This window comes from Physeter macrocephalus, chromosome 12 (assembly GCF_002837175.3).
Source record: "Physeter macrocephalus isolate SW-GA chromosome 12, ASM283717v5, whole genome shotgun sequence".
Classification (NCBI taxonomy): domain Eukaryota; kingdom Metazoa; phylum Chordata; class Mammalia; order Artiodactyla; family Physeteridae; genus Physeter; species Physeter macrocephalus.
In genome coordinates, this window is record NC_041225.1 from 36,081,664 (window position 1) to 36,094,601 (window position 12,938).

The 12,938-nt window shown below is 45.3% G+C and overlaps 1 long non-coding RNA gene across 1 annotated transcript in view; it reads right to left on the reverse strand.

Annotated features, from left to right (window-relative positions):
- Window positions 1-669: 669 nt before the first annotated feature.
- LOC114487382 (uncharacterized) overlaps window positions 670-12,938 on the reverse strand; it is a 65,049-nt gene continuing 52,780 nt past the window's right edge. Inside the window, exon 5 of the long non-coding RNA XR_003682435.2 lies at window positions 670-1,858. This is a non-coding gene — a long non-coding RNA (uncharacterized lncRNA). The remainder of the gene's footprint in view (window positions 1,859-12,938) is intronic.

The window sequence follows — 12,938 nt, forward strand, 5'->3', positions numbered from 1 at the left end:
GGCCGCTGGGCCTGCGCGTCCGGAGCCTGTGCTCCGCGACGGGAGAGGCCACAGCAGAGGGAGGCGCGTACCGCAAAAAAAAAAAAAAAAAAAAGCTGGGGTTTTGTTCTTTTTTTTTTTTTTTTTTTTCCAGGTTTGTTTGGAACAAAATGTCCTCTTCTATTCCACGTGGAATATGTACCTCCTTCGGCACTGTTTGCAAAAGTGTTCGAAAACTGAAAATTGTCGTGAGCTAAAATTGTCTGCCTTCTCCTGCAATTTTATCCTGTCTCAGAATAATGCTGTGATGAGGAAAGAATGGATGTTTGATACAGGAAGATCCTGCTTTTACCAACATAACACACAGGATCATCAAACCATTTTCATCCAACACGACAAAAGCCTGGTCCTTCCAGATTTGTGTGGGTATATCTGGGGAGGGGAGGGACTCCATTAAGAGGCCCCTGGGAATGACGGCTCAGCCTGTATGAAAACCAGCATGTTCTCACAAAGGTGAGAACCACGGAGGTTGGAGAGCATGGGCTTTGGTGTCAGAATGATCAACATGTCAGTTTCAGCTCCACGTGTACCAGCTCTGCAACCTGACTCGGTAGCTTAGTGTCCCTGAACCTCAGTTTTAACATCTGTAAAATGGAGACAAAAACGCAGACAGTAGGTTGGCTGGTTGGATCAAATAAGAAAACATATAAAATATCTAGTATAGTAAATAATACATGGTGAGCACTTTATTTTATCACAGAAGCAACGTTCAATCAAATATACCTATCAGTAATTAATTAATGCGTTATTCAAGTGGCTTGTTCTCAGTAAAACCAGTATTAGAAATAGCCCAGAGTGTCGGAGATAAAATCCGTTTTGCTGCCTCTTAATTATCTCCTGAAGTCCCCCACGCTTTCTCAATTCTGGTTCCTGAAGACGAAACACGGCCTCCAAATCTCATGAAAGCCAGGTAGCCTCCATCTGCCAAGCTGGTCTCGGGACTAGCCGACTCACATTCTCATGCAAACAAGGGGGGGATCCCTTACAGAGGCATGTGTGCCCCTCGCCGCTCGCTACTCACCTTCCCTCCCTTTCTCTCCCCCTTTTCAATGGTCTGAGAAGTAGGTTCACTCATGGTGAAGATAAAATTGCAGAACATTTAGACAATGTAAAACAGAACAAAATAGGCTCAAGCTCTGTAAACCACTTAAAAATTATTCATTATACAAAAATCTATTGATTTGCTTCCTGTGAAGGCGACTTTTACGTGTCAATAAGACTGGGCTACAGGGTGCCCCGATATTGGATCAGGCCTTATTCTGTTTCTGGAAGGGTGTTTTGGGATGAGATTAACATTTAATTCGGAAGATGAATAAAGTAGATTGTCCTCCCTCCCGTGGGTGGGCTTCATTTGAAGGCTTGAATAGAACAAAAAGGCTGAGTAAGAGGAAACTCCCGCCTGGTGGCCTTTGAACTGGGATTCCTTTTTTTTTTTTCCTGCCTCTGGACTCAAACTGAACTAAAAACTCAGCTCTTTCTAGGTCTCAAGCCTGCGGGTCTTACACTGGATCTAAACCACCAGTTCTCCTATGGGTTCTGTTTCTGTGGAGAATTCTGACACATACAGTTACTAAAGACTGTTTTCGTCTATTCATTCAAACAGGAATTTGAGTAACGTCTGGGCAATATCGGTCACACAGTAAGAAGCAGTTAGAGCAGATAAACGGTGGGTTTCTCGAATGTGATGTGCGTGGCCAGCCTTTCTCCTTCTTTAGTCTACCGTTCATCGCTAACCAGTCAGACTGATGATGTTTGGCTGCAGTTATTACAGTTAAGGAAGACGAAGTGACAGGCCTGGCTCTCCCCTACAGCAGTGCACCTAGAGGAAGGAAAACAGTAAATGTACTCAGAGAACTCACCTTCTAAGGCATCAAAAAAAGACAAACTTGAACATCAGGTCTCTTTCAGCCGGGAAGAGACACTGGCCAGTCCTGCACGCTGGCCATCCTGATAACAGGACAGAGGGTGTGCCAGCCAGCTGGGGAGAAGTTGGTGAACGCAGGAGAGATGTCACGCTGTATGAGAGCTGGTCCACCCTGGCCTGGGGAACATTTATTCCCTTTAGCTTGCCTTTCATTTATTCACACAACAAATATTTACTGAGTGCCCGAGGTCCAAAGCTCCAGTGGCAGGAGCTCAAAGTATTAACTCTGGGGTTAAATAGTCTGGACTAGAGCCTGAGGGACAAAACACACAGAGCGGGCAAGCCTTGAGGAGAAGCAACCTGTGCCCAGGAACAGGCCTGGGTCTGCGCAGACGGAGGGTCGGGGGGCAGGTCCAGCAGGAATAGGGAGGTGGAGGGGAGGACAGGGCCAAGAGTCAGGATTCCTCTCCCTGGTGAGGATGCAGAAGGCCGTCATGCCAAAGGGGACAGGGCCAGCCGAAGAATTTGAACTTGAGCCAAACCCACCCCAGGGACAGAGAATTTTTGAGTACATCATAGGACCTATATTTCAGAGAAATAAATCTGACAGGGGAAATTTAACCCAATTTCCTATTTTTCTGGATTTCTTTTTAATTTCTTTCTTTCTGTTTCACTGCAAAGGCCTAGATGTTGAACATGAAAGACCTTTAAAAGTGGAGAAAAAGGAGACGAAAGACACTTACTTCTTCTCCTATGGTAGAGTCTTAAGTATATGCTTTATCTTTCCCACTAGATAAAAAGTTTCTTGACACCAGTGGCCACAGCTCACTCTGGACCCCCTGCTGCTCTGTGGCCTGTTTCCGACATGCTGTCTGCAAGCGGGCCTAGCAACTTCTGGGGGCTTTCCCTTGATGTCCCCCATGGACGCACAGGATGCACTTTAGGACCACAGAATGTCAGAGCTTGAAGAAATTTCTTCCAATCTCAGAGGTGGAAACGGAAAGGGATGTGAGCAGGATGAAGCAGTGAGTCCACGGCAGATTCCAGACAAGGATCCAGATGGGCTAATTCCTGGTCCGGTGTCCCCTCATCCCAGAAATGGGTTGTGATGGAAGAGAACATACCCAGATTCAGGCCAAGAGACGGGCCTGTAAAACCGACAGGGCTCAACAGACCCATGCTGGAGTCACACAAATGGCACCAGACAAGCACAGAGCAAGGGTGCCTACCTGCCCATAGCCTGTCCCTGCAGCCTCCTGGCTGGTTTAAAATGTGAGACTAATCCGACAGCAAAACTACCCCTTCCATTCTCCCCAGAATGTTCCAAGCTACTGGAAGCCTTGGGGTCACAAGATCAAATTACAAACGGCTTTGTGTTTCATGAATTTCAGAATTCTGCAAGCCAAAGAAATGGAATGGGCTTTTAATATATACCCAAAATAATTATTTTTAAATTCCTAATCATTCCAGAAGCACAAAATGGGAGAGTTGGGAGAGACTCTGGACCCTCTCTCTTCCAGTTCTTCTTTGTACATGTGGGAGAACTGAGGCCTGGGCAGGACAAAAGACTTGAGATTTGCCCAGACTGGTGTTTTACAGCATCTCTTTAGAGCCAAGGTCACAGCTCAGACACCCAGAGGACAGGCAGGAGTAAGCAAGGCTGGGCGCAGGAAGGGGAGGGGGCACGATACAGAGTGAAAAGGGCTCTGGTGGGAACACTGAGAGGTGTCCCCACGCAGTTCCAGAAATGGTTGCTATGGGCACAGATAGGCTATGTTACCAGGAATTTTTCAAAAAAAAAAACCCCTGAAAGTCAGAATTTTATATGAAATCACTACCTTTTAAAAAAGGTTGAGAACTGAGTCAAGATTTTTAAACTTTCTGCCAGAAACATGTGTCTGTGGGCAGAAGGTGGCAGGTGGGCCTCCGACCTGTGACCTCTGGCCCAGAGGATGGAGGCCAAGCGCATGGAGGCCAGCACAGGCCCCTCCTCTCACTGCCTTTTCTCCCTGTGCATCTCTCTCTTTATGCCTGTCTGAGTGTGACAACGCATCTTTTTAGTCATCTGGGAACTTACAGAGCTGAGTCTCTACTTTCAGCTCTCTTGCATCAGGTCGAATCACCTACATGCAGGTAATTCTGACCTCTGTGGGTGAACCACTTGGGCTCCATAAAGATTTCCCCAGCTCAGCCTTGGTTTCCATCAGTGTAAAGTATTAGATAACCTTGACATAAGACACGTGCATATGGACCAAAACAGAATGTGACCGGCTGATCCCAGCATTAATAATCTGATAGCCCTGTATGGGCACAGTGTTTTCCATGGAACAGCTGCAGGACAGCCATCTGGCTCGAGCAAGCTAGAAAACCCAAAGAGAAATGAAAAGAGCATCCCTTCACATTTACCCTCAAACCCTGCTGTTGAAAATTAACAAGACATCTTTGAAATTGCTCCAAATAGAAAAGTAATTAAAATAGGAAAGCCTGGTCTCATCTCATTCTGTTTCCAGCACTGGATAGAACCCACCTGAGGCTGTAAAATCCCTCTGGGTAAGTAGCTAACAGGCCTGACACCCAGATGCATATTTACATTGACGTTTATACTAATAACATCTCACTCCTTATTTGGAAAAGCCACAGGAAGCAAAGAGGCTTCATTTGGGAGCTCTGTAGCATTGGATAAAAGGCATTTCAAATGGTTTTCACACTCCAGCTTTGTAGAGCCTACACTGCGAGATTCCGGAGAGATAACCTTATTGGTCCTCTCATCCTGCACAGAATCCTCTAGCTGACACTGCGTCCAGCTAAATCATTTAGTGACCCTAAGCTCTGAAAAAATTATGGTACCCTGCTGCCCGTCCTTACCCATGTCTGTTATTCAAAACAGACTCCAAATCCTAACACAAACAAAACTTAAGCTATGAGAAAGTCAAAATAGCTTTTCCTAGATATCTAAGGTTGAAAAATTCTGGATAAGTCCATGAAATTGAAACTTTCTTCATTTTTGTGGTGCCCTGTTTTGGGTGTCCCACGCCTGGGTCCAGGCTGTCTGTTTGGCAATAGAGCACCAGCCTTGCTGAGACAGGGCCTCGGTGAGGAGAGTGAGCTGCCTGGGCTGCCTTGTGACAGGGACACGTGGGCACTTCTGCAGAGGCCGTCTAGTTCAATGACCCACACCTGTAGCAAGGTGTGAACCTGATCCCAGAAATTTCAAATACGCCGCATACTGCTTCTTTATTTCAATCGTCTATCAGTAAAATGAGCACCTAACCCCTTGGCGACTTTAATAATCGCCAAGTAAAGGAAAGTACACTCACTTCCAAACCTTTTCCTAGGACTCCTGGATTCCACTGTTGGACTGCATCACTGGTGGCAAAAGTCAATTTGCATGTATTTCAAAAAACTCACCTAAGATGGTTTCAGGAGCCCAGCATGATCAATTACGTACCCTTGGCCAAGTAAGGAAATGCATGTTCTAATTAGTTAGGTATGCAAAACACAATGAGCATTGGATTTGAAACAAAGGAAGAAATTTGGAAAGTTCCGGTAAAGGTTCATCAGTTAGTAGCTCCCAGAGAAATTAATTAAGTGCTTCTGCTTTTTGTCCCCCCATTTAGTTCCACAAATATGTTACAAGCCAGAGTCTTCCCTCTGGCCTTTCGGCCGTGTCTCTGAAGTTCCCCGATTCTTCAGTGATGTGCTTCCCTTGCCCGGCTCAATGCTCCCTGACTATGGATGTGGCCAGAACATCCTCCAGGGTGCCTAATTCACGGATAATTAGTCTGAACTAAAAACATAATCTGCTCGGGGTAATTGACTCTATATGAAGTCAGCTTAAAAAATAATATCTACCCTGGGCTTCACGGATTTGTATATGACATGATTATTTCTTAAGTCAGATGGAAATCACAGGAGGTCTAATCCCCTTTTAGGTGTGTAGACCGTCACTGGTAATTCTGATGGCGAGGAGGAAGCAAGACACACTCCATAAACACATCACTGTTATTTTGACCCAAAGCACAGAATTTCAATGGAATTATTCTAAAATGTCCCTCAAACAGAGCGAGGTGTTCATCCCTGGCACCAAGGACATTCGAGGCCCTCCATGAGCTGGCCCAGACACCTACCTCCGCTGCCTCAAGTACTGCTGTAATCAAGGAAAAGAGACTAAAATAAGACGGTATTTCTGCCTGGCGAAGGTTAATAAACATGTTCAGGATACACATTATGTGTTCTTATATGAAGTGTAAATCGGTACAAACTTTCTGGAAAGCTAGCTGGCTATACGTTTAAACACTCGGACCCAGTAATTTCACTTCCAGAGTTAACTCTAGACTAATCAGCAAGACGGACAAAGATTTTCTCTAAGGAATTTTATCACGGTGTTATTTACACAGATGAACAACTTGAAAAGAATCCATGTCCACCGTTAGAGAATCGGTTAAATAAATGATATGAAAATCCAAGGTTAAATATCATGAAGCCATTAAAAATGGTGTTTACCAGGGACTGCGGGGATGGAGGAATTGGGAGATGTTGATTAAAGTGTACAAAGTTTCGGTTACGCAGGATGAAGACGTTCTGGAGATCTAACGTACAGCATGGTGATGATGATAGTGGACAATACTGTACTATTCTTGAAATTTTCTAAAAGGATAGATCTTACATCGAATCTTCTAAGTGCACACACACACACACTAATGGTAACAAGATGAGGTCATAAAAATGTTAATAACTTGATTGTGATAATCATTTTGCAATATGTCAAAACATCATGTCGTATGCCTTAAATATACATATTTTTATTTGTCAGTTATACCGCCATAAAGCTGAAGAAAATAAATAAAAGGGTGTTTAAAACAATTAAAGATATGGCAAAAATGCCCATCGTATGAGTAGGTAAAACTGGCTACTTTTTTTTAATATAGAGAAGGACTGTTTTCCCAATTTATTACCATGAAAATGTATTACTCTTATAATACAAAATATTTTAAAAAGAAAAACATGGATGATTCTCACCATACTTTATAAATGTAAAGTGTTATTTAATTATAACGGATTTTTAAAGGAAAGCCAGCTTCTTCTTGCTAAATTGAGAGGCAGAAAGTGAATTTTGTTAATTTTTAGTAATAGTTTCAGAAAGACATAACAATCTGTGGAACCTTCGTTTCTAGCCAAACTGAAAAATCAGCTTCACATATGATGGCTCTCGCTCTAAAATGTACAAAAGGAAGCTGCAATAAAGCAAGGCCCATAAAAAAGTCATTTGCCTGGACCTCCCATTCACGTCCAGTGCAGCCCTTGCTGGCTGTTAAGGTAACCGGAAAGAACAGACTCCCCTCTCTGGTAATCAAAATGCGTCTTCTCCTCCATCTGTCTCATAATGAGAAGTCATAATCTTCTTTTTATGACATCACTATAAAAGACATCAATAGAACAAAAAAATACATTGCTCCTGGTAATAACAGTGTTTGTTATGGAAATTGTAAAATGTTCCCATGTAGGTGCCATCCACTTTAATTAAGCCTTGTCAAAGAATACATTTTCCAAACATCTAAATCAGATATTGCAGAGCCATGAACTTGATGTCTTGGGGAAAAAAATGCACCACAGGGATTAAGCCTGGGGCTGAACCAGTTTTCTTAAGAGCCTGCATGGCTCAGGACATTTGTAATGCAAGCTAAGCCCAGCCTCTCACTTTAAGTTCAGCCTGGGAGTCAAGGACTGAATTTTTTGAGCTTAGAGTTTGGGGACTGATGGGGTCCAAAGACTGTGCGAAGTTTTCCTCCTCAGCCTTCCCCCCCTCAGCCCCCTGTGCGGAGCTCTCCTCCGGAGTGGACCCCAGTCTAAGCAGAGGGTTGGAACTGAGAGCCGATGGATCCCCATCACAGACTCCAGGGTCCAGGAAGTTTCCAGAAAGAGGGGAATGAGGTAATGTGGACCCAGCCAAATTCTAAGGAGGAAACCATAATTTTCCTTCATATTATCTAAACTTTTAATGTAAATTCCTTCTCAAAAGTTAAAAAGGTAACATGAGTGCCCCATCATTTTCAAAACACTACTAAAAGGTACAGTAAAAACTCATCTTCCGTACAGCCGTTGTATCTCACCCCTTGTAAGGCAGCCAACGGGAGTCAGCCTGGCGTGGATCTTTCCACAATTTCCTCCATGCTCACAAAACATACATAGGCGGTGCCATTGTTTGCTTTTATTAAAATCAGGGCATTTCACATGTATTACTCTGCAATTTGTTTTTCTCACTTAACAGCCCTCCGGGTCAATAGCTACAGATCTAGGAAAACAGCATTTTCAAACATTCAGCTGTGCTCCTCTGAGTGCTCACCCTGTGGCAGGGCACACAGGGGTAAAAGCTGCCAAAAGGAACTCAAGGGGGCCCTGACCACGAAGGGGCGCACACTCTAGCGGGGGGACGGATAGACACATACCGCCGGGAATGCCCCGGACGAGGTGGTGTCGCTGAAGATCCCACTACGTCTGCCCCAGAGAAGGGGTGAGGGGGAGCTTCACAGACAAAGTAACGGTTGAGCTGGGTCTAGGAGGGTGAATGGATCTCATCAGGCAGACAAGGATAAGAAGGGCATTCCAGGATGCAGGAACAGCTTGCACGGAGGCACAGAGACATTCAAGGAAACAATGAAAAGTCTGGTGGGCTTAGAACTGGGACTTTTCATGGGGAGTAGGGGGCAGAGACAGGAGATGGCGGGATGGACATTTAAGCTGGAGTCAGGCTGGGAAGGGCCTTTAGAGCAGAGCAAGGAGTTTTCTTTTTATGCTGTGGGTAATGGGAGCCAGTGAAGGTCTAGAGCAAGGAAGGGGCCACCGTCAGGTATAGCCCATGAGAGACACTGCTGCAAGGTGGAAGGCGGGAAGGAGGAGGAACCTGGGCATCTACCCCTCTATCTCTGCTGCCTGTAGCATCTCTGGTGTGATCTCCTCTGCAGTCTCTAGAACTGCTCCAGCTCCCGCCCTACAGTCCCCGCTTCTAGACGTAACAGCATCCCCTTCCCTTGTCCGTCCAGCCCTCGGGCTGGAAGTGGATTCCAATGCTGCTCATCTCTGGGCTGCCCCCTCCGTCCTCTGCTTGGCTTTGCCTCCCTGGCTCTTTCTGCACCCATGGAACCAATTCCCTGCTGGCAACTCTTTCTATTAAAATACTTAGAGTGTTTCTATTTTCCACTGGACCCTCACTGATACACAGTACTTCCTCAGGATATTATAAGACCATTAAAATTGTTTTATGAATGTTTTAGTGTAGTGAAGAAACGTTTACGCTATAATATGAAAAAAATAGCAAAATGCAGAACTGCCTACAATATTATTTCAACTATGTTTTCAAAATGAGATTTTTTTTTTTTTAAGACCACTAAGACAATGTTAAAATGTTAATAGCTGTCTTTGGTTTGGGCATAGAATGATTTTTTTTTTCTTCTTTTAACTTTTCCATATGTTCATAATTTTCAATGATGAGCGTATTTCAAAGTTTACTTTTTAAAGCTGTCATCTCCCGGCTCGAGTCTGACTGGGAGCCAGGCACACAGCCCCTGCCCACTTGCTTCCCCAGCTGTCCACGCACAGGCTCGAAGGAGCCTCTGCCCTGTCCCCTACCTTGCCCGGGCCTCTTTTCCACCGCCAACCCCCCATTACCCAGAGGCGGAGAGTGTGGAGAACCTTCCCTCTAAGCATTAAAACCCCTCTTACTCCTTTGATGACCATGGCCGCTTGTCTAGGCAGTGGCCAGGCCCTGGCATGGGAACATAATCTTCCCCTGAAAGCTGACATCACCACGCTGACTGCCATTCTTGACAGCTACCCGCATCAGAGGGCAGGAAGATCACAGCGTCTGACCGTGTCTCGGAGACACTGCAGGAGGCTGCTCACACGCGTCCTGGAGGAAGAGCAGGGAAGGACTGCCCAGGCTTCCCTGGCCCCGGAGCCGCCCAGGCTTCCCTGGCCCCGGAGCCACCCAGGCCCCATGCGGGCACATGCGCTCTGAGGCTGGATGGGAGCCCCACGAGTGTCTCCCCCTGGAGGCGTCTCAGATCTGGCCTGAGGCACCAGGCCAGGAGTCAAGTGGTCTATATCAAGACACAGAGCTTGTAACCTAGTCTTTAGATCTGTGGGTTCTGTCAACCCTACCTTTCCTGAGAGCTTTGGTTGAAAAAAACAGCAGCTCAGCTCACACACACACACACGCCTGAACAGTTGCCCTTAACCCAAACGTTTTCCAAGCCCCACCTTCATTACTTTGCTTTTTCAAGGCCAACTGGCCCTTACAAACAAGATGCGCTGTTGCTCCCCAGTTTACCAGCTGGTCCAATAGAGACAAAGACAGATTAGGTAATTAGCAGCCCTTCCTGCTGTTGAGTCAAGCCCACAGCTGAAGCTCAGAGCCAGCCCCTTGGGCTCAGAATGCCATCCTTACTGGCCCTCATTGAAGCCATTCTGTGGGCTGCAGAAAAACTCTGCAAAACAAATAAAAAATGAGAAAACACAGCATGAACTTTGGTGTTGCTGGATCTCAGAAACAGTCCTTCATTACATAAGTCCTCCTCCTAAATCTTCACGTGTTTCAGGAGCGTCCTCTAACTCTCCCCATGCAATCTCCAGTGTCCGGTTCCAAGGACTGTCACCACCCACAGACAGGAAGATGCCATGCCACCAAGCGCCCGAGACACTCAGAGCAGTCAACAGGGCAGGGAAGGTGCAGAGAAGGGGCAGTGGGTCAGTCTGAGGGTTTGTCCCCTGAGCAATCCACCCTGGTTCTTGTAGGTGATCAGCCACTTCATCCACAATAAAAACTTTTTTATGACCTGGCTCTTATCTGTTTACTAACATCCCAACGTGGTGGAAATCAACAAAGTTATCTTTTGAGAGAGAGAGACATGGGAGAAGGGCTATGGAAGGAAGAAATCAGGAGCATCTCAAAGCAGAGCCTGAGACAAGGATTTGGCGCAAGGAATTGACTGGGAGGTGATCCCAGGAAACACCACAGGGAAGAGAGGAAAGAGACAGAAGTAAGTTGCCAAACCAAGCCATTACAGTTTAATCCCCTGGGCAGCTCTGGGGGCTGGGACAGAGTTAGCCCACCCGAGTTGGGGTTGCAGCTGGGGTATATATATATACAGCACCTCCTGTCCATCACTGGTTGAGGGCTACTGGGTGGGCTTGTGAATACTCTGGCATTTCCTGCTGCCTGCCCTGAAAATGCTCTTATCAGAGGGATGGCTGCTGGGTAGGAAAGTCAAAGAGTGCCCCTGGTCAGGCCCCTGAGGCCACAGAGCCCCCAGGCCATAGTGGAGACTGAGAGGGAGTTCTGTTCAAGTTTATAGCATTATGAAGAGTAAATGGTGATAATATTATATAACAGGGGTTGTCAAACTTTTTCTGTAAAGTGTATAAACCAGTAAATATTTTAGTCTCTGTAGACCACAGGGTCTCTGTCACAACTACGTAACTCCGTTTATACAGAGCAAAAGCAGCCATAAATAATACATAAAGGAACGAGTAAGGCTGTGTTCCAATAAAACTTTATTGACAAAAACAGGGTGGCAGACAGATTTGGCCAGCCTCTGCTAAATAATAATAACCATCTATTGGACATACCCTGTATTATATCTATTATGTGACTTAATCTCTAATGTTAGGTATTATTTCTCTTATTTCATAAACGAGTGAGCTGGGACTCAGGCTGGGTCACTCATCCAGTGATACCTGGCTGATTAGTGGGAAAAGCCAGGACCCTGACCCAGGACAAGCTGGCCCCAAAGCCTGAGTTAGTTTTCTATGCTAGCAAAATATCTACAAAATATTTACCAACTATTACCAAAATATTTACAGGGAGTTGCTAAAAACACAGAAACTTATTGTTAAGTGAAAATTTGTGATACAATATTATATAAACAGTATAATACTAACTCTATTTTTTTAAATACCCAAGAAGAGCTTGGAGGGGTTTATACCAAGATTTTAGGTGATCCTTTCTGAGGGGGTATTAGCATAGATTATTTTTATTTTTACATTTTTCTCTAGTTTCCAAATATTGTAACTTTACTAAAAAGAAAAGTTTAACTTTGTTTTTTTAACTATAGGTACAGGTGGGACCACAGAGGAAGAAGTTATTTAATCTCAGTGATTCCTGAGATGGGATATAGCCATCCTGTAATGCTGACACAGGAGAGTATAAAACTTCTGTTTTTATTTATTTATCTTAAAAAACAAGAAAGAATTTACATTGTACTAAGTCAATGCTCCGAATGACCCTGGCACCCTATTCAATTCATATGTCATATGACTATGTGTCTAGGACACATGGAATCCTGTTGGGAAACAGAATTCCCCAACAAGACGGCTTGACAATGATGTCCATGTTTTGTTGATAATTTCACTGGATTGTAAATTATTTTGCCATCTATTGTATTTTGTGTGTACCCAGTTAAGTTATAGGTTGTATTATCTAGTGGTTATTTGAAAATGGACAAATGGTTTAAAAAATTTTCTGCAAAGAAATATCCAGGTGGGGCTTACCTGGTGGCGCAGTGGTTAAGAATCCGCCTGCCAATGCAGGGGACACGGGTTCAAGCCCTGGTCCGGAAAGATCCCACATGCCGTGGAGCAACTAAGCCCATGTGCCGCAACTACTGAGCCCACATGACACAACTACTAAAGCCTGCGCGCCTAGATCCCGTGCTCCAAAACAAGAGAAGCCATCGCAAGGAGAAGCCCGCGCACCTCAACGAAGAGTAGCCCCTGCTCGCCACAACTAGAGAAAGCCCACACGCAGTAACAAAGACCCAATGCAGCCAAAAATAAATAAATAAAATAAACAGGGCTTCCCTGGTGGCGCAGTGGTTGAGAGTCCGCCTGCTGATGCAGGGGACACGGGTTCGTGCCCCGGTCTGGGAAGATCCCACATGCCGCAGAGCGGCTGGGCCCGTGAGCCATGGCCGCTGAGCCTGTGCTCCGCAACGGGAGAGGCCACAACAGTGAGAGGCCCGCGTACCGCAAAAAATAAATA